At 44.9% G+C, this 27,691-nt stretch overlaps 1 protein-coding gene and 1 long non-coding RNA gene across 3 annotated transcripts in view; one reads left to right on the top strand and one right to left on the bottom strand.

Moving 5' to 3' along the window:
- PHC2 (polyhomeotic homolog 2) overlaps positions 1-27,691 on the top strand; it is a 111,534-nt gene that overhangs the window by 23,015 nt on the left and 60,828 nt on the right. The gene's annotated exons all lie outside the window — the stretch shown is intronic.
- Positions 10,605-21,304, bottom strand: LOC125134181 (uncharacterized). The gene is made up of 3 exons (XR_007136578.1): positions 21,232-21,304; positions 13,798-13,999; positions 10,605-12,391 (listed from the first exon to the last, which is right to left on the bottom strand). It is a non-coding gene; the product is annotated as an uncharacterized LOC125134181 (long non-coding RNA).

Genomic DNA, 27,691 nt, shown 5'->3' with positions numbered 1-27,691 from the left:
TTATGTTTACATCTCTCCCACAGTATTTGAAATAACAAAGCAGTCCAAAAAACCAGAATGTATAAGGTTTGATTAGCAATTAACTAATTTTCCCTAGTGGGCATACATAGAGTCCTGTAACTAACAACTACAGAGGGCATATTCTCTTCAAGCACATTTATAAAATTTGACCCTATATATACTGGACATAGAGCTAGTCTTAACAAATTCCATAAGATAAAAGTTCCACATAATTACACCCTCTGACTTTGGTGTAACAAGAAACAATAAGAAATGGGTGACTGGAAACACACTCTCTCCCCAGATATTTCAAAACTAAGCACTACACTTCTATATAACCCGTGGGTCAAAGAACAAATCACAGTAGAGATTAGGATATATTTTTAACTGAATACTAATGAAAAATACTGTATATATAAAACTCCTAGGCTGTAAAAAAAAAGCTGAGTTAAGGCATATTCTATAGCTTTAAATTCATCCATCTCAAGAAGCTAGGGGGAAAAACCCAGCAAATTAGACCCCCCCCCCAAAAAAAAGTAGAAGGAAGAAAATAACATAAATTCAGGGAAGAGAAAATATTCAGAGAGGTTGAGCAAAACCAAAAATTGGTCCTTTATAAGATTAAAAATCCTTACAAAGACTGATGAAGAGGAGTTCCCTTGTGGCGCAGCAGGTGGAGGATCCAGCATTGTTACTGCAGCAGCTCAGGGCTGCCTCGGCACACATTTGATCCCTGGCCTGGGAATTTCTATATGCCATGGGACGTGGCAAGAAAAAAAAAAAAAAAAAAGACGGATGAAGAAAAAAGGACAAAGAGGGAGTTGCCGTCGTGGCGCAGTGGTTAACGAATCCGACTAGGAACCATGAGGTTGCGGGTTCGGTCCCTGCCCTTGCTCAGTGGGTTAAGGATCTGGCGTTGCCGTGAGCTGTGGTGTAGGTTGCAGACGCGGCTCGGATCCCGCGTTGCTGTGGCTCTGGCGTAGGCTGGTGGCTACAGCTCCGATTAGACCCCTAGCCTGGGAACCTCCATATGCCGCGGGAGTGGCCCAAAGAAATAGCAAAAAGCCAAAAAAAAAAAAAAAAAGAAAGAAAAAAGGACAAAGATTACCGATAGCTAGAATGAAAAAGAGAATGTCCCTATAGAACCTACAGGCATAAAAATCACATATATATTAACAGTGCACTGCAGCTTCTCACCCTGGGTGTACACAGCCCCATGTGATTTAATCCCTGCATTCTTCTCATTTTACACCTCGTCTATTATGCAGCCATCAAACCTGCCAAGTCTGTCTCTATCTTAAGGACTCAGCACTAACTTTTCACTTTTTCTTGGACGCCATGGCTGTCTCCTTGTAGCTTGATCTCCATTTTAACAATAACCTCAGCGAAGCCTTTCCTGACCACCAGCCAAATGTGGCCACCAGTCATTTCCCCATCACGTGACCCAATTTTAATTCCCTGATTAGCACATATTACTATCTGGCTTTTTGATTATTTCCTCCCTGCCCCAGATATAAAACACACAAGACAAGGAGCCTTTCTTGGTCACCACTCTGTTCCAGAGAGAACACAGTAGGTACTCAATAAGGATTTGTGTTGTTGTTGTTGTTGTTATTTGTCTTTTTTTTAGGGCCGCACCCACGGCATATGGAGGTTCCCTGGCTAGGGGTCCAATCGGAGCTGTAGCCACCGACTTATACCACAGCTCACAGCAATGCCAGATCCTTAATCCACTGAGCGAGACCAGGGATCGAACCCCACATCCTCGTGGATGCTAGTTGGGTTTGTTAACCACTGAGCCATGATGGGAACTCCCTCAATAAGTATTTGTTGATTGAAATAACATTTTCCAATTCAGTCAAGGAGAGGTGGGCTAGGGAAAATATTAAAAAAAAAAAAGTGGGGACAGAAAATGAAGAAAAATCAAGCCAGTTGAGAACCTGTTGTATACAAAAATAGAGCATTTTTAGAAAAGAAAAAGAAGAGACAAGAAAATGTGCACAACGGCTTGGGAGGAGGAGGGAAGAAAATACTTTAATTATATAGTAGTACCATTGTGTTCAGAAAAGCTCTTTTAATTAGAGGGGAAGGAACTAACTTTATTGAGCTTCCTCTATGTAGGAAGCCTAAATTTCCAGATGAGGTTTTTTGAAAAGTTTCATTTCTACCTAGAGCTGTAACCAAAATAATTTTGTTTATTTTCAACCCTTTCCTAGGAAGAAAAGAGCAAGTTCTTTCATTCTATAGGATTAAAAATGAAAGGCTATCTGCTTTCCTCTTGTAATATTTGTACACGATTACTGGTAGTGCCGTTCACTGAGAGAGAATACTAGAAAACCCGTTTGGAGGGAAATCGTAAATTTCCTTTTTAGCAAGTTAAGATTTAGAGGCTTTTAAAACACCCAAGTAAAGGGAGATGTTGACTAAGATGATGGGATAACATCAGCCTTCATCTCAGAGGAGAGGTCTGAGCTGGAGATCTAAATCTTTGATGTCTGGAAGGTAATTGATGCTAATGTCTAGAGGGAGAGAATAAAGTATGAAAAAAAAAATGAGATTCCAGGGATGTCCCTTGAGAGACACCACCATGAAATGGTTAGGTGGTAGGAAACAAGACAGGGAAGGAGACCAAGAAGGAATGGCCCGGAGAATGTGGATTCATGAAAGCCAAAGTTCAAGACCTTTGCAAGGAGAGGGTCAGCAGTGTTGAATGCTGCTGAGACGTCAAGGAGAACAAGGAATGGAAATGTTTAATAGATTTAGTGACATTAAAGCCTGTCCTCGGTGAAAGTCCTTTGAGCAGAGTGCTGGTAGAATCTCAGTCAGTCTTAGATCTGCATCCACGATGCCTTTGCATAGCGTAGACACCAGATGTATCTATTCATTTTTTTTAACGTGAAATATTTACTAATGTAGAAATGTGTATAATATGTATTTGTAGAATTTGACGCATAATTATAAAGCAAACAACATTTACCGATCACCCAAGTCAGTAGAACCTTGGAAGACACCTGGTTACATCTACCTTCTCCTCCGCCCAGAGAGTCCACTCTGCCAACCATGGCAATAAGAATTCCCTTTGCTTTTCTTTGTAGTTTTACCACATATGAATGATTCCCTGAAAAATACACTGCTATTTTTACAATATCCTTTTTGGTTTTGGCCATTTTCAGTTCTGTGGGAATGGAATCATTCCTGGATCTACTCTTTTGGGTTGCCCACCAGGCTGTTTTTCTGATTTGTCTGGGATGACGATGAGACTGTAGGTCATTTGTTTTTGCTGTCATATATAGTATTCTGTTGAATCGATACACCGCATTTATTTTTCCATTCGGCCTTTGATGGACATTGGGGTCAGTTCTAGTCTTTGCGCTGACAGCATCGCCACCATGAGCATCACCATATGTGCTGCCTCATGACCTTGTGTAAGAGTGTTTCTAGGATGGTGTATCCATAGGAATGGAACTGTGGGGTCACATGGGTATGTTCACCTTTACTGTGAAGGACCAAACTGTCCCCAAAAGTGACGTTCAGTTTATATGCCTCCCCGTCTGTGTGAGAGTAACCATCACTCCAGATCCTCCGCAGTGTTTGACATTGTCATGGTCTAGAATTGCTCCCAGTCTGATGGCTATGAAGTTTTATCTCATTGTGGTTTTGATTTGCCTTTTCCTGATTATTAATAAGGTGAACATTTTTGGATACTTTTTGGCCATGTATTTCACAAAAAAGAAAACCCAATTGAATCTATTGTCTATTTTTCTGTTTTCTCTCATCCTCATTGATGCATAGGTATTCTTTAATATTTTGGATGCAAAATTTTTTGGTGATGTGTGTTGAAAATATTTTTTCAGCATAAGACTCAAATTTCCCTTTCTTTATGATGCCTTTTAGTGAACAGGTTTAAATTTTAATACAGTCAAACTTATCAATCTTCTCTTGTTTAAAAAAGCCTTTCCTACTCTGAAGTCATTATGATTTTCTTCTAAAAGTCATATCTTTGTCTTTTCCACTTAAATATTTAATCTCCCTAAACTTAATTTGGGGGTTTGGTGTGAAATGGGATGTCAGTTTCATTTTTTTCCATGTAGACACCTGATTTTCCCAGCACTGTTTAATGAAATGTCCATCACAGCTATTGATGTGACACACACCCTGTCAGATAACGAGTTCATGGATGTGTGGCTCCGCTCCGGGAATCCCTATTTTAGTTCCATTCAGAGGTGCCCTGGTAAATGTTTAGCAACTAGCTCTTACCTCTCCTTTCCTTTATACACAAAAAAGCCCTGATTTGTACCGTTTGCTGATTTCTGGTGGAGTGTAAATCCCCCACCGAGACCAGTTTCAAGGTAGCAACATGATGTCACAGAAGCAGAGTTTGGAAGAGATGCCAACAATGGGCTCTCGAGAGCAGGGTTTATGCTGATGCTCACCCCAAACTCTCTTAATGACCATAGTTGGGTATTTGGTAGCATGCTTTCCCCACATTGTCCTTCTCTTCAAGAATGACCTGTCCCCCAAAAGAATGACTCTCCTATTCTTGGTCTTTTGCTTTTTTATATAAATTTTAGAATCATCTTGTCATGTTTCTTTAAAAAGAAAAACTCGGGATTTATATTGCAATTACTCAATCTATAGATTGATTTGGGGAGAAATTACATCTTTATATAACACGGAGCTTTCAAAGCCATGAACATAGTATATGTCTTCATTTGTTTCGGTCTTTTTAAGTGTCTTTCACTAAATTTTTACAATTTTTCCTCATAAATGTCCTGTGCTCTTGATAGATGTTTCATGGTATCTTTTGTTAGGTTTATTCCTGAGTATTTTATATTTTTTGTATCCTTTTAAATTTCATTTTTTTATTTTTTATTTTATTTTATTTTTTAATTTTATTTATTTATTTATTTATTTATTTTGCTTTTTTAGGGCCACACCCCAGGCATATGGAAGTTCCCAGGCGAGGGGTCAAATCGGAGCTGTAGCTGCTGGCCTACACCAAGCCACAGGAACACAGAATCTGAGCCTCGTCTTCAACCTACACCACAGCTCACAGCAACGTTGGATCCTTAACCCACAGAACGAGGCCAGGGATCAAACCTGCATCCTCATAGATCCTAATCAGGTTCCTTAACCGCTGAGCTATGAAGGGAACTCCTAAATTTCATTTTTAAATCTTTGTTTCTAATATATAGAAATACAGCTGATTTTTGTATGTTGATTTTATAGTCAGAAACTTAAATACCTTTTTTATTCTAATCATCTAACTATAGATTCCGTTCTATTTCCTATGTACACAATCATGTAATCTGCAAATAATGGCAATTTTGTTTCTTCCTTCCCTATACTTTTTACTTTATACATTGGAATTATTTTTCTTGCCTTACTGAGATGGCTAGGACTTCTAGCACAATATCTACAAAGTGGTGGTAGCAGGCACCCCATCAGTTTCCATCAAGTATGGAATCTCAATACATTTTTGAACAGTGAAAAGCACACTGGGGGTTAAATTGAGGTGTGACTTTTAAACTGAGTTGTGGGCTAGAAAAGCTTTGAAGAAGAAAGGATTTGTTGAGTAAGGAAGTCTCTTGCTCAACATTCTGAAATCCAGATTCGAATTTATCAAATAAGACAGGCATGCCCAGGCAGGAGGAGGGGAATAGCGGGAATGAAGGCAGAAATGAGCTTGGCATATAGGGGGCAGAGAAAGCAGGAGGTGACTTTTGATGATGTCCACAAATCCTATCAGCTCAGCCTTTAAGATTCATCCAGCAGCAGACTTCTTACCACCTGTAACACAGCATCCTAGTTCAAACTACCATTAACTCTTACTCAGATCGCTGCAAAAGCCTTAAAAGAGGTCTCTGCACCAGCCCTTGCCCCTCTGCAGTCCGTTCTCCACTTGACAACCAGAGTGATACTTTAGAAATGTAGCCAAGGAAATTCCCATCATGCCTCAGCGATAACAAACTTGACTAGTATCTATGAGGATGTGGGTTGAATCCCTGGCCTTGCTCAGTGGGTTAAGGATCCAGCATTGCTGTGAGCTACGGTGTAGGTCACAGACACAGCTCGGATCTGGCTTTGCTATGGCTGTGGTGTACGCCAGCAGCTGCAGCTCCAATTTGACCCCTAGCCTGGGAACTTTTTAGGGCAGGTGCCAGCCTAAAAAGGAAAAAAAAATGTAACTTAGATCACATTATCCCTTTACTCACAAACTCTAGTGGCTCCCCGGCTTACTTGGAGTAAAACTCAGAGCCCCTGCAGCAGCCTACAAGGCCCCACACCCGTGTTTCTCAGCCTTGACACTATTGACACTTGGACCAGATCCTTTTCTGATGCAGGGGCAGTCCTGAAGGTGGTAGAAGTTTAGCAGCATCCCAGGCCTCTACCCACTGGATGCCAGTAGCACCCCAGCCCCAATTGTGACAATAAAAAAAAATGTCTGCAAACATTGCCCAGTATCCCCTGCAGGGGGAGGTTGCTCTCAATTGAGAACTGCTGGCCCATGTGATTCAATCTGCTCTATGCTCCAGTCTGCCTCCCCGACCCCAGCTCAGCCACCCTGGCGTTTTTATTTTATTTTATTCTTTTGCTTCACTCTTGTTTGAACACACGAAGCATGCTCCCACTTCAGGGCCTTTGCAGCCTTGCTACTCTTTGCCGGGAGGCTGTTCCCTCCCCAACCCCACCCCCATAGCTACATGTCTCACTCCATCATTTCTTTCAGCTTTCTGCTCAAATGTCCCTACATGGCAAGTCCTTTTGTGATTACCCTATATAATAGCAACCTCTCCTTCCACCCCAGGGCCCCTGTCCCCTTGACCCTGCTTTAATTTTCCCAAAGCATTTAACATAGCCAAATACTCATTTTCTGTCTCTCCCAACTGAAATGCAGTGTCCACAAGTCAGGGACCTGGTTCTGTTCCCTACTGTACCCCTGTGTTGAGAACCGTGTCTGGCCCGTGGTTGATGCTCAGTACTCAGCTGAAGGAGCAACAGGGATGTTGAATGGCTGGAGTCCACCGGGTGGCAACTGCATGAATTCTTTCCTAAGGTTTAATTCTTAAGGTCTTTAAGGGAGTGGGCCAGGAAGTCAGTAAAAATTATAGATTTATATAGAAATACATAAATGTCTTCCCTGCCCCCTGTTCCCCAGTAGCACCAGCTTCTTTGCTGAATTCAATGATGGTAGAGGAGCCTTGCCAGAGGAATTTCAAGGGAGTGGACAGAGTCACATCCTAGGATGTAAATCACTCATTGGGTCGTGCACGGCCTGGGAAGCAGAAGTTGTCCAGAGGCAAAGCAGACCCTACATCTCTCCACGGATGAGGTTCAAGTCTATTACAGCACATGAAATATTAGCCTGTTTGTGTGGCATTGAGCCAGGAAACCTTGGCACCAAGAACCTGTAACTGTACAGCTCCATAGAACTTTTTCTAGTGGGGACAGTGGTGATGATAACATTCTATAATGTGGCTCTCATGGCCCTGGTCAGCTTAGTGTCCAAAGTTGTAACGACTGCAGCAGCTTCCGTGTGTACCTCTGACGTGTGAGTGCTGTTTAGAAGTTTAATGGGGATCCTATCTGTTCCTCACAGTGTCCCCTCAAGGGTGGTTTGGCCCCTTGTCCTTAGTGACACTGGTGGTGGATGACAGGTGTACCCCACCCCAGGCCACTACCTCACACTGCTGTGTCCCCCTGCTCATTTTGTACGTCCATGGTAGGATTCTCCACATTTTGCCTTGCATTGTAGTTCCTTGTATATATTTCTACCATCCTTATAATATTGTCAAAGTCCTTGAAGGCAGAAAAATGTCTTTTTCACCTCCTGGCCAAGCAACCCAAGTAAGGCCCAAGAGGCGAACTGGACTGAATGACCCGCTCTGGGAACACTTTGTGGTCAATGTCTAGGTCTGAAGCTGCACTCTCTGCCGGCAGACCATCCCAGGAGCCAAGTGTCTCCCATCTTTGTGTGCTTTTTTTTTTGTCTTTTTTTTTTGCTATTTCTTTGGGCCACTCCCATGGCATATGGAGGTTCCCAGGCTAGGGGGTCTAATCGGAGCTGTAGCCGCTGGCCTACGCCAGAGCCACAGCAACTCGGGATCCGAGCCGCGTCTGCAACCTACACCACAGCTCACAGCAACACCAGATCATTAACCCACTGAGCAGGGGCAGGGATCAAACCCACAACCTCATGGTTCCTAGTCGGATTCGTTAACCGCTGCGCCACAGTGGGAACTCCTTTGTGTGCTTTCTGGCTCTGAAAACTACTGAACAGTCCCTGGGTCCATCGGAATATGTATTTAAGAAACAAAGAATGCCTCCAGCTATGACTCAGCAGGTGTCTGGACACTGTGGGCAAACCTGTACCACTAGCTTCTGAATGACCAGGAATTGTTCAGCTGGAGAAAGAACATCCCTTCCCTGAGGTTTTTATTTTCCACTTAATGTTTTGTGCTAAGAATATTGTGATATTTAAGCCCAGATACTTTTAAAATATAGACAATTAGGAAAATAAATGAAAGCACAAATGAGAAAATAATAATCAGCAGTAACCATACCACCCCAAGAAACCATTTTTTTTTCTTATTGAAGTATAGTTGATATAAAGCATTGTGTTAGTTTCTGCTGTACAGCAAAGTGAAATCAGTTATACATATATATTTTTTCATATTCTTTTCCATTATGGTTTAATCACAGGGTATTAAGTATAGTTCCTTGTGCTATACAGTAGGACCTTGTTTATCCATTTTATATGTAATTGCATCTGCTACTCCCAAACTTTCAATCCATCCCTCCCCTATCCCCTTTCCACCTTGGTAACCACAAGTCTGTTCTCTGTGTCTGTGACTCTGTTTCTCTTTCCTGGCTAAATTCACTTGTATCTTTTTTTTAGATTCCACATATGAGTGATATTATATGATACTTATCTTTCTATGTCTGGCTTCACTTAGTGTGATAATCTCTAGCTTCATTCATGTTGCTGCAAATGACATTATTTCATTCTTTTTATGGCTGAGTAGTATTCCATTGTGTATATGTAGCATGTCTTTATCCATTCATCTGTAGATGGACATTTAGGTTGTTTCCCATCTTGGCTGCTATGAACATAGGGGCGCATGTTTCTTTTTGATTTTTTTTTTTTGGTCTTTTTAGGGCCCCAACTGCGGCATGTGGAGGTTCCCAGGCTAGGGGTCCAATCAGAGCTGAAGCCACTGGCCTACGCCACAGCAGTAGCAACACAGGATCCGAGCCGTGTCTGAGACCTACACCACAGCTCACGGCAATGTCGGATCCTTAACCCACTGAGCAGGACCAGGGACTGAACCCAAATCCTCATGGATGCAAATCAGGTTTGCTAACCACTGAGCCATGATGGGAACTCCTCCTCTTTTCAAATTTTAGTTTTGTCTGGGTATATGCTCAGGAATGGGATTGCTGGATTATATGGCAATTCTATTTTTAGTTTTTTGAGGAACCTCCATGCTATTCTCCGTAGTGACTGCACCACTTTACACTCCCACCAACAGTGTAAGAGGGTTCCTTTTCCTCCACACCCTCTCCAGCATCTTTTGTTTGTAGACTTTTTTTTCTTCTTAGGGCCACACCCGCAACACATGGAGGTTCCCAGGCTCAGGGTCAAATCGGAGCTGTAGCTGCCGGCCTATACCACAGCCATAGCAATGTCAGATCCTTAACTCACTGAACAAGGGCAGGGATCAAACCCACATCCCCATGGATACTAGTCAGGTTCATTAACTGCTGAGCCATGACAGGAATTCCTGTAGACTTTTTAATGAAGGCCACTCTGACCAGTGTGAGATGGTCCCTCACTGCAGTTTTGATTTGCGTTTCTTTAATAATTAGCGATGATGAGCATTTTTCATGTACCTGTTGGCCATCTGCATGTCTATTTATGTCTCCTGCCCACTTTTCTTTTGGGTGGTTTGTTTTGTTGTTTTTGGATTGTGGGAGCTGTTTGTATATTTTGGAAATTAAGCCCTCATCGGTCACATCATTCGCAAATATTTTCTCCCAGTCTGTAGCCAAGCAACCATTATTAACATTTTAGTATATATCCTCCCAGCTAGCTATACACTTAGTAATGTAGAATTAACAAAAATGGATCATATTATTCATCTTGTGTTTGCAACATGCTTCATCCTCTTCCATTTTTACTGGTTATTCCAAACCTAGTGAAAGCCCAGTTAGATATGAGTCCTCTCCTTCCCCTTGCTGTGATTTAGTACAGTGAGGAGGGGTTAAGTCATAATTAAACTTATTTAATATCATCTAAAAGTTTGTAAAGTGCTTCACATCCTAATGAGGAAAAACCTCAGTCCGACTCAGAGTGCAAAAGCAACATCGGAGTCTCTATCTGCACAGCAGCCTCACAGTCTTTCCACAAATGCTTTAAAGTTTCAGGTTTCAGGAGGAGAAAGAGAAACAGTACAGTGGTAAGTAGGGCTAGCTGATCAAATGACAGGGCCAGATGGGGTATTGTTTTTAACTGCACGTCTATCTGTGGCATTCTTCTAAAAATTATTATTGATTAATTTCTGAATATGTTTTATATGCATAGGGAACAAAATTTCAAAGATATAAAGGTATACCATGAAAACAACCTCCCTACCCTATTTCCCAGCCCCCGAGATCCTCTGCCGCCCAGGTGCTCTCTCTGGAACATCACTGTTAGCTGGTCTCATGTGTCTCTCACCTGAAGCACGCTGGGTTCAAAGGGCAGGAGTGCACGGAGGTCATGAAGGGTGAGAAGAACGTGTTTCGGTATTTTCCTCCATCACGTCGCATCCTCCACTAATGTCATCTGAGTAACTGGGTGCAACCCCCCCAAAAAAAATATTCCCAATGAAACATCCTCCCCCTTCCTAAGCCCCCTGTGGCAGTATCTTGAGGCTGTATCCCTGTATCCCTGAAACTACTCAAAGGGAGAGAGCAGCATCCTGTTCCGCTGGAGGCACGGCTGACCCCAGACCAGTCTCAGGGTCAAGGGATCCAAAAGCACCGTCTGGGCTCTGCCCTGAACCCACTCTAGACAAGTTACTTAACCTTTCTGAGCTGCAGGTTTTAACCCAGTTATCTCCAAGTCCCTCTCTTCTCTGACCATGTGAGATTAATTAAGAGGATGTCTTAGCTTGGGCTGCTCTAACAAAATTCCATAAACTGGTAGCTTACAGACAACAGACATTTATTTCTCAGAGTTTTGGAGGCTGGAAGTCTGAACTCAGGGTACCAGCATCATAGGGTTCTGATGAGAGCCCTCTTCTGGGTTGTGGATGGCTAACTTCTTACATCCTCATGTGGCAGAGAGCAGAGCAGAGGAAGCAAGCTCTCTGGTAGCTCTTATAAGGGCACTGATCCCCTTTATAAGGGCTCCACCATTAGGACCTCATCTAATCCTAATTATCTCCCAAAGGCCTCACCTCCTAATACCATCACACTGAGAGGGTAGGGATTCAACATGTGTATTGGGGGGGCACAAACATTCAGTCCATAATAGGTGATAACTTAACACAGTGCTTCTGGAGTTTTACCATGCCTATGAATCACCCAGGAATCTTGTTACAATGCAGATTCTGATTCTGCTGATCTAGGCTGGGGCCCAAGAGTCTTCATTTTAAACCTGTTCCCAGGTGATGACATCCTGTGGGGCTGAGGCTCGGGTCTTGAGTAGCAATGACCAAGCTGGCCTCCCTAACGGCCCAAGACCTCGTCTGACGATTAAGCACCTCGAAGTTTGGCGTAACGTTTCCTTTGAAGCTGAGCAGCTCCCTCTGGAGAACCCTGACATCTGGTCAAAGAGTCTTCTCTCTCGAGGAATGCTGACGTTCTGTGAGCTCCACTGTGTGCCGGGCGCTGTGCTGAGCGCTCCAGGTGCATTCGCTCTCTTAACCCTCACAGCTGCCCACTGAAGTCAGTGCGGTCATTATCCCCATTTTACAGACGAGGAACACTAAGCCTTGGAGAGGTTAAAGCGCTCACGATTACATAGCTGGTAAGGGGCAGAGCAGGCGGTCCAGCCCAGGCTGTCCGATTCCAGACCCCTCATCTCCCTGCAGAACCAAAGAGCAGATGGAAGTGAGCAGCACTGCATCCTGGCTATGCGGGAGGGGGACAGTGTGGTCCATCAGTGCTGGGTCTCCTCCAAGGGAACACGTCTCAGCTCGCAGGTCTTTCCTTTGCCTCAGATTTTCTTGATAATCTGAAGGGGCTCAGAAGGCAGCAGTATCAGCCAGTGGGGTAGGAAGGCTGCTTCCATGAGTCTTCTGTCCCCAACTAGAGGGTTCCGTGGCTGTCTGTGAACAGCACTTAGATCGTGTCATGGGAAGGCCGTGGGTCTTAACAGGCCACATCCATTTTCATTTACCTTCTGAAAGAAGATTAAGGAGAAAATTCAATTTTGCCTAATGCCTCCCCCAAATGGCTAATTTATATGCTAATTAGCAAGATAAGAATCGATGAAACTGGTAATCAATATGATATCCAAGGCACCAGTAATGAAATTCATTTTGAGATGCACTGCCGGTGGAAATGAAGCAATTACGCGGAATAAATGGGGCAGCTCAGGGAATAGGGGCTCCATATTGCACTTGACTGCATTACCCCCCACTCCTCCTCCCCTCACTCTTTCCCCACCCCATGGAGATCGACGGTCCGTTCAGTTCCCTGGGGGCCCCACACACCAGCTTCTCCCTCTCTGATACCTGACCCTGCATTATCCCTGTGGATTTGTGGTCCAACCAGAGGAAAATGGAGGAGGGAAAATTACAGTCTGAGACGACTAGACGTAAAGCCCTGGAGGAGAATCGGGGGCTAAATAGAAGCTTCTAAGCCAAATGCTGAGTGGTGGATAGCACTTCACTCTCTACTTGCTGAGTGTGGTTTAAGGTTTGCCAATTCTAGGCTTAAGTATAGCTCCTGCATTGCCTAGGTTTTTCAGAGCTGTCCTGATTTCAAACCTTTTGTCTCATTAGACCCTATGTCAAATGATGTGTCCTATTTAAGTCCACAGTGAAGTAGGCCACAGTGTCTTCATAAGGTTTAGCCTGACTCTAGGAAGTCTTATTTCTACTTGGCCATTTATTCCAGGGTTTCAAATTTTTTTTCTTTCCTTCTCTCTCTCTCTCTCTCTCTCTCTCTGTGTGGATGTGTGTGTGTTGGAGGTGTTTGCAATCATCACAGCATTATTCATTTTGTATTCTTCAGCTAAGACAATTAAAGTTTGTTTTTTAGCCCAGTATCTACTCATTAGTGTCACCTGGGAAGTTTCCTCCCTCCCCCAATTTATATATTTATGAAAAAATTTTAACATGAAAAAGTTGAAACAATTATACAGTGAATATTTTATATCTATTTATCTAGATCCCACAGTTAGCATTTTACCACACTTGCCTTATCACATATCCATCCAACTATCCATCCCTCTGTCCATCCATGAGTCTATCTTTTTTTTTTTTTCAGTTTTAAGGTAAATTGCAGGCATCCACTAACACCTAAACACTTCAGTAGGCCTATCATTAACTAGAGTTCAATAGTTGTTTCTTTTTTCTTTAGAGGTAACATTTACGTGCAGTGAAATGCACAGATCCCATAAGTTTGGACAGATACACACACCATGTATATGTCCACATGTCCGCATATGATATACACGAATGTAATGTCAACCCCATCAACATCCAGAACATTGCCATCACCCCAGAAGTTCCCTCATGCCCCCTTTCCCATTATTCCCCACCCCCCACTTCCAGAGGTAACCACCACTCTGATTTTTCTCACCATAGATTAGCTTCTCCTATTCCTAGGACTTCATATCAGTGTAGCCAGACGGTTTGCCCTCTTGTTGAAGGTTTTTCATCCCGCATCGCATTTTCGAGATTCATCCATGCTGTTGCCTCTATGGAGAACTTGTTCCTTTCTACCGCTGAGTAGTACTCCATCGTTTGGATTTACCACAGCTTTTGAGCTCGTATGAAGAAGGCTGCCAGGAGCATGTGTGTATAAGACTTTTATGGACAGATGTTTTCACTTCCCTTGAATAAATTCCTACGAATGCAATCTCTGAGCTATAGAGTAGGTATATTTAGTTTTATGAGAAACTACCAGACCATTCCCAAAGCAGTTGTGCTTGGGAAGGCTTTTTAGTTTGGTTGGGGTTTTTTTTCTTTGCTTTTTAGGGCTGCACCTGTGGCATATGGAAGTTCCCAGGCTAGGGGTTGAAGCGGAGTTACAGCTGCTGGCTTATATCACAGCCACAGCAATGCAGGATCCGAGCCACGTCTGTGACCTACACCACAGCTCGTGGCAGCACCAGATCCCTGACCTACTGAGGGAGGCCAGGGATCAATCCTGATCCTCATGGATACTAGTTGGATTTGTTTCCATTGCACCACAGCGGGAACTCCGGGAAGCTTTTAAAATACAGCACCTCACCCTTCTTCCCAGAAATTCTTAATTAATTAATTAATTATTAATTGGTCTAGATTGGGGCTCAGGGGTAACTCTTTCTGCTATAATCATCTGGTGGTTCGAATGTGCAGCCAGAGCTAAGAATTGGTGAAGATGTATTTCTTGCACTATATTAAGTGCAAAAAGTTTATTTACTTTTTTATTTGGAAAAGTGGCTTTTTGTTGCTGTTCCCTTTTTTCCCTTTATTTTTACTGCTATAAAACTTTGGGCATGTACATGTGGAATCTCATTTTTAAATGACACAAAATAGGAGTTCCCATCGTGGCGCAGTGGTTAACGAATCTGACTAGGAACCATGAGGTTTCGGGTTCGATCCCTGCCCTTGCTCAGCGGGTTAACGATCTGGCGTTGCTGTGAGCTGTGGTGTAGGTCACAGACACGGCTCAGATCCCTCGTTGCTGTGGCTCTGGCGTAGGCTGGCGGCTATAGCTCCGATGAGACCCCTAGCCTGGGACCCTCCATATGCCACAGGAGCGGCCCAAGAAATGGCAAAAAGACAAAAAAATAAATAAATGACACAAAATAACTTATTCACAAAATAGTAACAGACTCACAGATTTCGAAACCAAATTTATGGTTACCAAAGGGGGAATGTTGGGGCAAAGCATAAATTAGGAGGTTGGGATTAACATACACACCCTTCTATATATAAAAGATAAGTAACAAGGACCTACTCTGTAGCACGGGGAAATCTACTCGTTCTTCTGTGATAACCTATACGGCAAAATAATCTGAGAAAGAATGGATATGTGTTTACGTATAACTGACTCGCTGTACACCTGAAATGAACACAACATTGTAAGTCAACTATATACTCCAATAAAATTAAAAAAAAAAAAAAAAAGACTTGGGCATGGTCTAGGATGTTCTGGATGTCACAGTACAGACTTCAGAGTAAAAAGACCAGCTTTCTGATCCCAGCTTTCCCACTTGGTATTATTTGACCAAGTTTCTTCTTCCGTGAGATGGGGCTCACAGTATGTATTCCAAGGTTATGAGGATAAAATTGCTGGACTCAAAGAATTTTCTGAAATTGACCACAGGCTCGGGGTATGAATAGTTGCCAGCCCCCGGGAGGAGTGGGATTCCTTAACTCCGCCTTTCTGAACAAAGGCAGATTGACAGTTCTTTTCTTTGGTTCCATAATACGGCTCTGGATGGTGAGGCTGTGAGTGTCAGAGGTTGGAGAGCTGTCACCACCTCCCCATAATGACTGAAGTATAATTATCTCTTGTCTTACAAATATGTAAAAGCCACAAGTCAGTAGGATAAGGATTTTGAGTTGGTTTTCCATCCCACTGGTAACTCAGATTGCTCTGTTCACCGTGTAACCAACAACATACCTCCTTGCAAGACTATTGGCTAGAGGCTGAATTAAGACAACTGTGAGGCGCTGTCCAGTAGCATGGAGTCAACAACAACAAAACCAACCACTGAAACCCGACCCCCGCCACCTGAAGCCTGGCCCGTTTCCCCAGGGGAGAGAGACCTGGACACTTGGCATCTTCCCAGTCCACCTTTCACGATACCAATTCAGATCAGAGCAAACTGGCCGGCCCCTGAGCCTTGCAGAAAGTTTGTGTGTGTGACTCCTGACAATGTTTTATATCGGATGTTCGGTACTTGTTGGGAAAACGACAACAGAGATTTCTTTACAAGGTCCTCTGAATGGTGTGGCTTCTCTCATTGTTCAACTACTTGAATGAGGATTTGCCAGTGAGCAGCAGCAGGACTGCAGCTGGGAACAATAGGTTTCCCCACGTGAGACAGTCCAGCGTGGGCTGAGATAAGGCTCTTAAATCAGACTAGAAGTGCCAGGTTTTGGCTCCTTTCTGAACAGGAGGGCTGTGTAGGCCCCTCCTTATGTCCTACACAGACACTACTGAGAACACAGCATTCTTGCCTTCCTGGCAGAGTAGGGCTTTCACAGAATCAGAGGCTGCTCTGGGCACCAGTTATCAGCACGGAGATCCAGGGTAAAGGACAGCTGTGATAAGCCCCTTTTCAACTTTCTGGCCTCCCTGAGTGTCTGTCTGTGGAACCCACATGCTTTGTTAGAGGGTATGGGGCAGAGGGGGCGAGGAAAAGAGATCAGATGGCCTGCTGTCTGGTACATGTGTCTGGCTTCAACAGTCCCCTTTTGGTTTGGTTTTATTCTGTAATGTGTCCCCTGAGAAGACAGACTAAGCAGCCTGGGTTACCCTGCAATTTCTCCAAACTATTTGCATGAAATACTGCAGGCAAAAAGCCCAGCCCCTGATTGGCTGTTGCTAGGTAACAACATAATCATCAGGAAATTAGGCTGTCCCTTTTTTTTTTTTCCCCAACCCAGAGTATGTGTGTGATTGCAGCGTTGTGCAGGAAGAGAGAGGGAGTGGAACAAAGAGAGATAAATGGGATGGTCTTGAAGGCGGGGACACCACAGCCACAAACCTGCATCCCACGGTAGGACAATCTGCTTTGGGTGGGCTCGTTACTCAGTCAAGCCAATATCGGTGCATTTTCCTTGCTTAGACGAATGACAAAGCTAGCAGGTCCTGCAGACAGCAGGAACAGAAGCTATGGAAGCAACTTTGACATTTGAAGTGATTTTTAGAAGCAGGAGGTGGTGCTTAATATATGAGAATGACTCCAAGTGAGGCTGAATAAATGAATGTGTCTGGAGAGCATGTGCAGGCAGAGAGGACTCCATTAGCCTGGCTGCAGGATGCCTGTGAGGAAGAGCCGTGAGAATGTGCATGTGAATGAGGCGTGTGACAGAGGAAAACCACGCATGCTTTCAAATGTGGAAGGAAGCCCCATAAACTGAAGTTCGGGGTTGTGTCTGTTATGACTCCGCCAACGTTTAGGCATGTGGTCCTACTGTTACTCAACCAGGCCATCTTCCGCCTACCCTGGTTAGACTTGGCCGGTGAATGAAGAGTAATAGGCAGAGAGCATTGTGTGCGTGCGTGTGTGTGTGTGTGTGTGTGTGTGAGTGTCTGTGTGTGAGTGCCTGTGTGTGTGTCTGTGCCGGTGTATACATGTGCACACGCACGCACTTTGAAGCACCTAGATCATTTTCGAGACTGTATCCTTGAATGACAAGCAGGTCCAGCCCTGACAAGTGTACAGCTACACCTGGACACTTGCACGGGGTAATGAATATCCACGGAGACTGTGAGCACTTTCCTCCCCCTTCCTGCTAGACCCAGGTGGCTTTCCACCTCCAACCATCCTTATCTTGTCCTCCTTTTGAGTTTCCTAGCAATGACCCTGCCCTTACACTAGACCCTCTGCGCCATACTGCATACTTCATTGGCTTGCTACAACCCCCGGCAAGCTAATTGCCTTTTACCATTCATTGTCTGCCAGATTAATGACTCCTCCTGTGTCTGGTGGCCCTCAGCCGCCTCTGAGATTCTTCCGTGCCCTCTCTGGCTTGTCTTTCCCTTCTACCTGCATCCTCAGCTCAGTCCCTCTGAGTCCACATCTGAGTTTTTAGAAGTCATTTAATTTAAATGCTAAAATAGAAGCACTGTCACTTTTTTTTGTCTGATCAAGGGAGGCAGTCCCCAGCACAATGCACAATTCATTTCGTAACAGTGATGCAAATAAGCAAATGTATCAGGAGCAAGACAGGATGTGTGCCAATAACCAGGACACAGAAGGGAATATTCTCCTAAATACACAGCCCCCCACAGTGACTATCTGCCTCCAGTGGGTGAACCTAACGAGATTCATAGCCCCTGGCCCAGAGGAAAAGAGCCATTACGAACTTAATAGTGGCTCCAAGCTCCTTTCTAAACATGTGCACTAAATGGCAAACCTGGTGCCGGGCTAAGTGGCCACACCTTGTGTACAGATGTGACAGATGCTCTCTAAGTCAGTGGTTCTGAGTGTGGTCCCTGGACCAGCAGCATCAGAGATCTGAGGGGATGCCTGCAGGCCTTTTGATGCACTCCAGGTGATTCTCAGGTATGCTGAAGTTTGGCATCTGCTGTGGGCCTGAGATTTTGCACTTTTAATAAATTCCCTGATGATACTGACCCCTCTCTGAAAAACCTCTGCTCCAAGAATAGAAAACAGGGGAACGGTGTGTAATGAGAAGGATCACTTTCCACCTAGAACGCCCCCTCCCTATTCCAAAGTCCAGTCAAACCCATCATCGAAGGCCCACCCCCCAAATGAAGCTTCTAGTCAATTCTACTGTAGGTTATCTCCCCCCCCCCTTTTTTTGTCTTTTTGCCTTTTCTTGGGCCGCTCCAACTGCATATGGAGGTTCCCAGGCTAGGGGTCTAATTGGAGCTGTAGCCGCCAGCCTACGCCAGAGCCACAGCACTCAGGATCCAAACCACGTCTTCGACCTGCACCACAGCTCACGGCAAAGCCGGATCCTTAACCCACTGAGCAAGGCCAGGGGTCGAACCCGCAACCTCATGGTTCCTAGTCGGATTCATTAACCACTGAGCCATGACGGGAACTCCCGGTTATCCCTTTATACCTTATTACATCTCAGGGGTCAGCAAAGTAGGAATGGTTGGGTGAGGGGGGGGTCAAATAAGAATATGCAACAGAGACCATATGTCATCCTCAGAGCCTAAACTATTTACTATCCGGCCCTTTACAGAAAAAGTTTGCCACTTCCTACTATATTTATTTATGTACTTTTCTTACTTCTCCTCATAAACTATTAACTCCAAAGTCAATATCTGAATCATTTTTGTATTCCATTCAGTACCAAGCACATAGTAATCGTTCCATAAGAACAGAAAGAATGGATGTTGGTTGGGGAGCTAGTTGCATGTTAACAGGTGTTCTGGAAGTCCAAAAGAGATGGTCAGCTTTTCTGCTTAGCCACTTTGTGGCTGCCCCATCCATGACATAAGAACAATAGTTTCTCATTTGAGTCAGGAAGGTCACACTAATGAAATTTACTCTTTGTTAATAACTGGAATGATGAAAACCAGTGAGGAGCTGTCGCGCTGCTTGAAAAACAAGATTAGCATTTGGAATGTGCATAAACAGAAATGTTAAAAAATAAGCAAAAAGCAGAGTTCCTGTCATGGCTCAGTGGTTAATGAATCCGACTAGGGACCATGAGGTTGCGGGTTCGATCCTGGCCTTGGTCAGTGGGTTAAGGATCTGGCGTTGCCGTGAGCTGTGGTGTAGGTCGCAGACACGGCTCAGATCCCTCGTTGCTGTGGCTCTGGCATAGGCTGGTGGCTACAGCTCTGATTTGACCCCTAGCTGGGGAACCTCCATATGCCACTGGAACGGCCCAAGAAATGGCAAAAAGACAAATAAAAATAAAAATAAAAAATAAGCAAAAAGCTTAAATTTTTACTTGGATTTCTGGTGTCCAGTAAAAAATCTTCATGGATTTATATGCTACTAGGGTTAAAAGAGACCCTAGAGGCAATGCTGCATGGATCACACCTGCCATTGCTCACCCTCTGCTTGTATGCCTCCACCGACTGGAGACTCACTGCCTCACAAAGCAGCCCACTTCCCTTTGAACAATTCCAACTATTAGTAAGCACTTTTTTCTATTGACTTAAAAATCTATCTACTTACCATTTCCACTCTGTAGTCCTATTCTAGCTACCTAAGTTTTATAAATATGAGCAAATAAGTGGGCAAATGTATACTTTTCCAGAAAGAGTGGAATGTTAAGGGGGCTCCACCCCATTTAGGTAGTTTTCTTCCGCAAACAGTAGCCAGCTGGTAGAAATATAAGAAGCCAAAAGCCAACAGGTATGCCCAAAAAAGCAAATGTATGGGTATAAAGTAGACCAGGACATAACATTCCAAGTACAATAGGAAGTAAAAGACTGATGGTCACAGTAGATCCCAGGCTGACCACAGACATGCTGTATGTTTCCACTAGAGAGGAATGTTAATAGCACTTAGAGGCTATTCTTTGGGACAAATTCGGGAAAGGAGGCCCCAGAGCTGGGCCAGGGCAGACTCTGGAATTGCTTTGTGATCCCAAAGCTATGAAACAGCTGCCAGGACAAGTTGCTAGGGCAGAAGCACAGCCAGAGAAAGCCTCTTAGGAATGGCTAAGTCCTTTAAATGGCCATCTGGGCCAAAGCAGTGTGGGACTGAGGCGGGAATGGTCTCAAAGAAGATGGGAGGAGTGGATGGAGGGAGGAGGCTAAAATCTCAAGTTGGGGAGTTCCCGTTGTGGCTGAGTGGGTTAAGAACCCACCACAGTGTCCATGAGGTTGCTGGTTCCATCCCTGGTCTCGCTCAGTGGGTTATGGATCCGGTATGGCCACAAACTGAGGCATAAGTTGCAGATGTGGCTCGGATCTGGCATTGCTGTGGCTGTGGTGTAGGCCAGCAGCTGCAGCTCCGATCTGACCCCTAACCTGGGAACCTCCATATGCCGCAGGTGCAGCCCTAAAAAGACAAAAGACAAAAAAGAAAAAAAAAAGAAAGAAAGAAAGAAAAAATCTCAAGTTGTACACCTATTCACAGTGTACTGTAGGCTTAGTACTAATACACAGTGTGATGTAGGCTTAGTACCAATCTAGACACCTTGCAAACTAACAAACCAATCACTACATGTTTATTGATCCCTTACTCTCTGGATTTCTAAAGCACTCTTACTGCATGCGCTTAGAGTTGCATGGGGCACTTAATCTAGAAATAGCAGGCACTAGTAAGCTTCTAGTCTCTCGCCTTCCCCCTTTCTTCCCAGTGTATATGTGCGTGAATGCATGTGCACACACCCCCCCTCTCACACATACACATACCAGATACACCCTGGTTAAGTCCACCTGGATATCACTTCTTCCAGCTTCTGTAGGTGGGATGGGTTTTTTTCCTTTTCCTAGGAAGAAAATTCCTCAGATTTGAGACTGGGACTTTTGGGATCCTGGTGAAAAGCTTATAACCAAGCCTGGACCAAGAGTCTGTTTAATAAATGGTACAGGATTAGGAGTTCCCGTCGTGGCGCAGGAACGAATCCGACTAGGAACCATGAGGTTGCGGGTTCGGTCCCTGCCCTTGCTCAGTGGGTTAACGATCCGGCGTTGCCGTGAGCTGTGGTGTAGGTTGCAGACGCGGCTCGGATCCCGCGTTGCTGTGGCTCTGGCGTAGGCCGGTGGCTACAGCTCCAATTCAACCCCTAGCCTGGGAACCTCTATATGCCGTGGGAGCAGCCCAAGAAATAGCAACAACAACAACAATAACAACAATAACAACAACAAAAGACTAAATAAATAAATAAATAAATAAATAAATAAATAAATAAATAAATGGTACAGGATTAAAAACCCAAATTTTTGAGCCATCCCTTCTCCACATTCAAGAAGCTCTTGTGTTAACAGTTTGGACTTGAGTTCTAGATTCAGACTGCTCTGGTTTATGCCACTCAGTAGCTTTGTGATCTTGGGCAAGTCACCTTACCGCTCAGAACCTGCTCCCTCATCAGTAATTACTACTCTGCAACAACACCAGCAAGAGTAAGCAAGCAGAGGGGGGCTGATGATTATTAAATGCCTGTTCTGAGCTGCCTACAGCACTAGGTTTTTTGCTTGCATTTTATTATTTACTCTTCCCAATAACTCTTAAAAATCTATATCATGAGCACCGTTTACAGATGAGGAAACTGAGGCCCATGGATGTTAAATAAACTGTCTGTGGTTTCACAGCTAGAGCAGAGGCAGGACTCCAAGAACTTTCCCTGAGTAGGGAACTCCTTTTTCTTCTGAATCGTGTGGCCTCTGTGAGACTGTGCCTGGCACACAGCGGGCTTTCAGGAGAGGCAGCTTTCCTTCGTCCCTTCTCATCAAAAGACGTGGGGCAGTTGCTTCTGTTTTGTATTACTTTTTAAATTAGATGGTGGAGCATGATTTTGGAAACACCGCTAACAGGACCAGACGTATATCTAAATAAGATAGTACATCTGAAAATAAGAAGAGGAAAGGCCTCCATATGTTAGACAGGCCCCTATTCTTACTCCAGGTGTGATGTCTGGGGTGCGAGGCAATCCCTGGCAGAGCTACAGCTGCCAGGTCTGCTGTGGATTGTTCCCCCTGCTTGAGATGACACCCGCAAGACCATCTGTCAGATGGAGAGCTGAGCCAAGTTAGACTGGGAAGAACCCACTAACCCAGAGAGGCCTAGACCTGAGTGAGCAGAAGTCGTTCTGCCTCTTTCTGGACTTGCAACCCTGGTTTCAGATACTGCACTTGCTGCTTGCAAGCTCCATGGCCTCATGTAAGTTATTGGACTCTTTGGAAGCTCATTTTGCTTGTGGGAAAAATGAAAACCTAATCCCTAGGCCATAAGTGTGTTGTGAGAAATAAATGCCATCATGCATATCAAGCTCCTGTCCCTGAGCAGGTACCCCCTCCCCCCCATACCTCAAAATGGCAAGAATTATCAGTTACCACCACCAGACCTAAGCTTACAGGCCTCCTAGTAAATAAAAGATCATTCACATGCAGAACAAGTCTTCTTAACAGGAGGTACCACTTCCATCCCAGGCAAACCGTCTCTTTAAAATATATCAAGGAGTTCCTGTCGTGGCACAGTGGTTAACGAATCCAACTAGGAACCATGAGGTTTCACGTTCGATCCCTGGCCTTGCTCAGTGGGTTAAGGATCCAGCGTTGCTGTGAGCTGTGGTGTAGGTTGCAGATATTGCTCAGATCCCGCATTGCTGTGGCTCTGGTGTAGGCCAGCAGCTACAGCTCCAATTAGGCCCTTAGCCTGGGAACCTCTATATGCCACGGGAGCAGCCCTAGAAAAGGTAAAAAGACAAAAAAATAAATAAATAAAATAAAATATATCGAAGCCCCATTTCCTAATCTCCTCATAGGGGATGTAAAAGGAAGCTCTAAGGGGGGAAGGCTGCACCCTTGGAATAAGCTTGGGGGGCGGGGGAGAGCATGCTCAGATGGCAGCACCCCAATATAACCCCTGCTTCTCCTAGGGACTCCTGACCCTGGTGTTCGTACAGTCAGTACACTCCTCAACCTCCAGTGCTGCAAAGTATCAGGCAATATCTGTGGGCCACTGGAAGGTCTGAGGTATATCCAGTTTGGAGGCTAGGATAAGAAGAAGAGAAACGAAGGCTGGTGACACCGTATAGATAAGTTTCTGTGCACTTGAACAATTACTTTGAAAGCCTGGTTGTTTCCCGTGATCCCTATCCTGACTTGATCATGCTTGTCAGGAGGTGGCAGTGGCAGAAAGACAAGCCTGCCCTGGTTTAACCCAGCATCAGGCTAGTTCAAGGCCGAGATGGAGTGGCAGAAAAGGGCATGCTCTAGAAATGGTGCAGGCGGGGTGTGTGTGCATGTGTGCTTTTGGAGAACCTTAGCATGAAGAGGTTTTTGTAGAGGTCTTTTTATAGCCTTGGCTACTGAAATTTCTATGTATAAATCCCAGGAATGCATAGCTCTACTAGAACTAAACAAGGAAGAACTGACTGAAACCATCGCATGAAGAATCTACCTTGTCCCCAGACATACAGGAGAAGGTTTTTCTAAGTTTTGGGTTTATTGGTGAAAATTAAGTATCTTTTTATCATTTTTTTCTTTTATCATTTGATTTCAAATACTGCTTGCTATGTGTTAGCTCACCTATTACTCCAGACAAGCCTACAGGGTGGTACTGTTGTCCAGTTTTACGGTTGAGGAGACAGAGGCCTAGAGGGGCTCTCTCACTTGCTCAGAGTCGCACAGCTAGGAGGCTGAGGTCGAGCCAGGTGGTCAGGCTTTAGGGCACACATTCTTAATCCCTGTCAATCTTATGCTCCTAAAGAGCCTTCTAGAAAATCTGCCCTTTAAAAAGGAGACAAAAATTTAAACAGGTAAAACAGACCCCAGTGCTTTATAAAGAGGCTTTCAAATGCAACTGTGACCCGTGATGATAATGACCTATGAGGTCCTCACTATTTACTGTGCTTAAAGTAATCGTTTTCCAAACCCCCAATCAGGCTCACATCTTCGCCAGTCACCACATGCTTACTGTTTGCTAAGTGTGGCCCTTGGTGCTTTGCAAACTTATCATATAATCCATGTAACCAGTCCATGAGGGAAATGGGATCTCATCACACTGCTGAAGAAATCCAGGCCCCAAAGATGACATAACTTGCTCCTAGACACACGTCTAATGTGTGACCTGGTTACACTTTGAACCCGGGTCTTGTAACACAAAATCCTGTGCTGTTAACCGAGATGCTGCAGGTACACGGTCAGCCACGTGGGTTTGCATAGAACAGGCCCGTGTACACCACAGGCCACATGCCAAACCCAGCCCGCCTCCTTTTTGGTCACTAATGTTTTATTGGAACACAGCCATGCTCCACTTAGGACTTGTCTGGGGCTGCTTTCGCACAGCAGAGACCATATGCCTGCAAAGCCTAAAATATTCGCTCTCGGGCCCTTTACAGAAGTGTCAGTCCCCGCCTTAGAAGACACAAGCTGTCTAGCTGCCCTGTCTTCGAGCAGTGAGACTAAAACCACCTCTGTCCCCAAACACACAGTTTATATAACGTGGCTTTAATTATATATTCCTCAAGAAGAGATCAATTCCTTTTGTTTTTCTCTTGATATTCTTCAGCCAACCAGCACCAACTTGTTATAGCAACACTTAATAGTGTCTGCCTTCTCTAAGTTACAAAGAAAACAATGAGGCTTCAGAAAAAAAGATTATTCATGTAAATGCCTAGGGTTCTGACCTTAGCCAAGAAATGGTGGTCACGTCACCAATAATAGATGCATTGACAACACGGAACCCTTGAGATGAGGGGCCGGGAAGGACACAACATCCCTTCTGTGGTATTTTTGCCAAAAAGGATGACCTCAATCTAATCATGTGGGAAAAAACAACAAAGAAACTCAAATCGAGGGCCAGTCTGGAGAATCACGGGCCAGTACACGTCAAAAATGTCCATGGCGTGAAAGACAGGGCAAGACAAAACCATCATGGATTGGAGGAGACTGAGAGGCACGACAACCAAAGCTGTGTGATGTCCTGGACCAGAAAAGGGACCAAATAAGGTCTATGGTTGGGTTAATAATAGTGTATCAGTCTCCTGGTTTTGATCATCACACTGTGGTTCATGAGGTGTTAACACTGGAGGAAGTTGGGCGAAGAGTATAGAGAAACCCTTGTCTATTTTCCCAACTTTTCCTGTTAAGTCCAAAATTATTTCAAAGTAAAACAAGTAAATGCATCGCAGCACTTGTCTTTAAAAGCATTGTTTGTTTGTTGGGTTCTGTTTCCCAGTGAAATTGTTCCACTCTGATTGCTAGGACCACACGGCCAGTTTTAACGTCTCATCCTTCGTTTCTGCCTTTGTGAGCTCTCGCTTCAGTTTCCAGAGACACTAAAGGAGACACAGAGAGGATCCAGGTGGGGAGGGAGGAACTTTTTGAGGAGGTTTGAGCTGATTCCATTTGGCCTGCTTCCAGCGTATCAGTATAACCTCAGCCAGCTGCCGGAGGCGTAATCAGATTAGTGCAAATCGGGACACTTAGGGTGACGCAGCAGCTGTAAGGAGGCATAAGAAGGCCTCCCCTGGGCCCCTGTGTCTAGAGAGGCCGCACACTTTGCTAATACCGACTTATACCTGGACAGAGAAGCGGCCAGAGGAGAGGCAGAGCCATAGCAAAGGACAGCATCACCTGCTTTTCGGACTCTCCAACCCAGAGCCACTACGGGCTGATGACACCACTGGGGGCTGTGGGGAGGACCAGACTGCCCATCTCCCGTCAAGTCTGTGCTTCCATTAGGAGGAGCCCCAGGGCTTCAAGCTCCATTTGGAGTGCTCTGTTTTCAGTTTCTTCCCCCTCTACTTCCCTGGAACCTCTGTCACAGCTGTAATCCACAGCAAATGGATTTCCCGGACCCTGGGGACAAAGGCCTACTGTTCCCCAGACTTGGTGGCTCCTGGGAGGGCCAGACCCTCAGCACTTCTCCAGCTGCTGGTCTCAGGCCTCATGGGCAGCCAAGACCTGTAATCAGATCACTATCAGAGCCGGTTCCAGTCAGTACAGCATTCAACATGTTGGGAGGGAGCATTGACTAAAGTACGAATTCCAGCTTTCAGAGCCCCGGCTCACACAAAACCACACAGCAAGTTGGAACCCAGCGAAAAACAAGACTTCCACTTCTAGACATTAGCCATTAATCAGATTTGGCTGTGGTTCATGGTGGGAGGCCACAGCGATGGGTGGCCTTGGGGGAGAAATAAGGAACTAGTTAGAAGGAAGAGAAGGGAAGAATAAGGGCAGGAATTAAAGGGAAGTTGAACAGGGGTATAAAATGCTTAAAGCCCGAATACATACAAGTCTGTGTTCAGATTTTCTTCTTTCTTTTCTTTTTCTTTTTTTCTTATTAGGGCTGCACCCACACCATATGGAAGTTCCCAGGCTAGGGGTCGAAACAGAGCTGCGGCTGCTGGCCTACACCACAGCTGCAGCAACATGGGATCCCAGCTGCATCTGCGACCTATACCACAGCTCATGGCAATGCTGGATCCTTAATCCACTGATCCAGGCCATGGATCAAACCCACATCCTCATGGATACTAGTTGGGTTCTTAACTGACTGAGCCACAGTGGGAACTCCTATGTTCAGATTTTCTAATGTGGGGCCCAGGGTCGGGGTGTAAGGAGACCACATGTGCCTCAATGGCCCTCACTGAGCCTAAGAGCCTCCCTTGCTTCCCAAAGAGCAGGGCTTTGAGGCAGAAGGCCCTGGAAGCTTGGGTTCAGTGATGGGAACTATAGTAGAACAAGTTTGAAAGCTTCTATACTGCGTTACACTTCCTAATTAGTTCTGTTTCTTGCTAACCCAAGTTCCCTTCCACTAGGAGACCAGTGAGAACGTGACATATGGCAGGACCCTTGCCTCAGATTTCTCCTCAGGGCAAAAGCCAACCCTCTGGTTGAGTAAATCCTCACCAGCATGAGTCCAGGGGGGTTTCGGGGGTTGCCCTCCATGCCCATGCTGCTGGAGGAGTGTCAGCAGAGCCCGTCTCCTTGGGCAACTCACGTCCCAAAAAGGAAGCCTCCATTTTTTCAGAGGAAAAACAAGGGAGATTATGGTCATGTTCGATTTCTTTTCCTTTTTTTTTTTGGTCTTTTTGCCTTTTCTTGAGCTGCTCCCACGGCATTTGGAGGTTCCCAGGCTAGGGGTCTAATCAGAGCTGTAGCCACCAGCCTACACCAGAGCCACAGCAACGCGGGATCCGAG

The sequence above is a fragment of the Phacochoerus africanus genome, chromosome 8 (assembly GCF_016906955.1).
Source record: "Phacochoerus africanus isolate WHEZ1 chromosome 8, ROS_Pafr_v1, whole genome shotgun sequence".
In the NCBI taxonomy this organism is placed as follows: domain Eukaryota; kingdom Metazoa; phylum Chordata; class Mammalia; order Artiodactyla; family Suidae; genus Phacochoerus; species Phacochoerus africanus.
The sequence above is the reverse complement of the archived record's forward strand: the minus strand, read 5'-3'. Positions and strand labels throughout refer to the sequence as shown.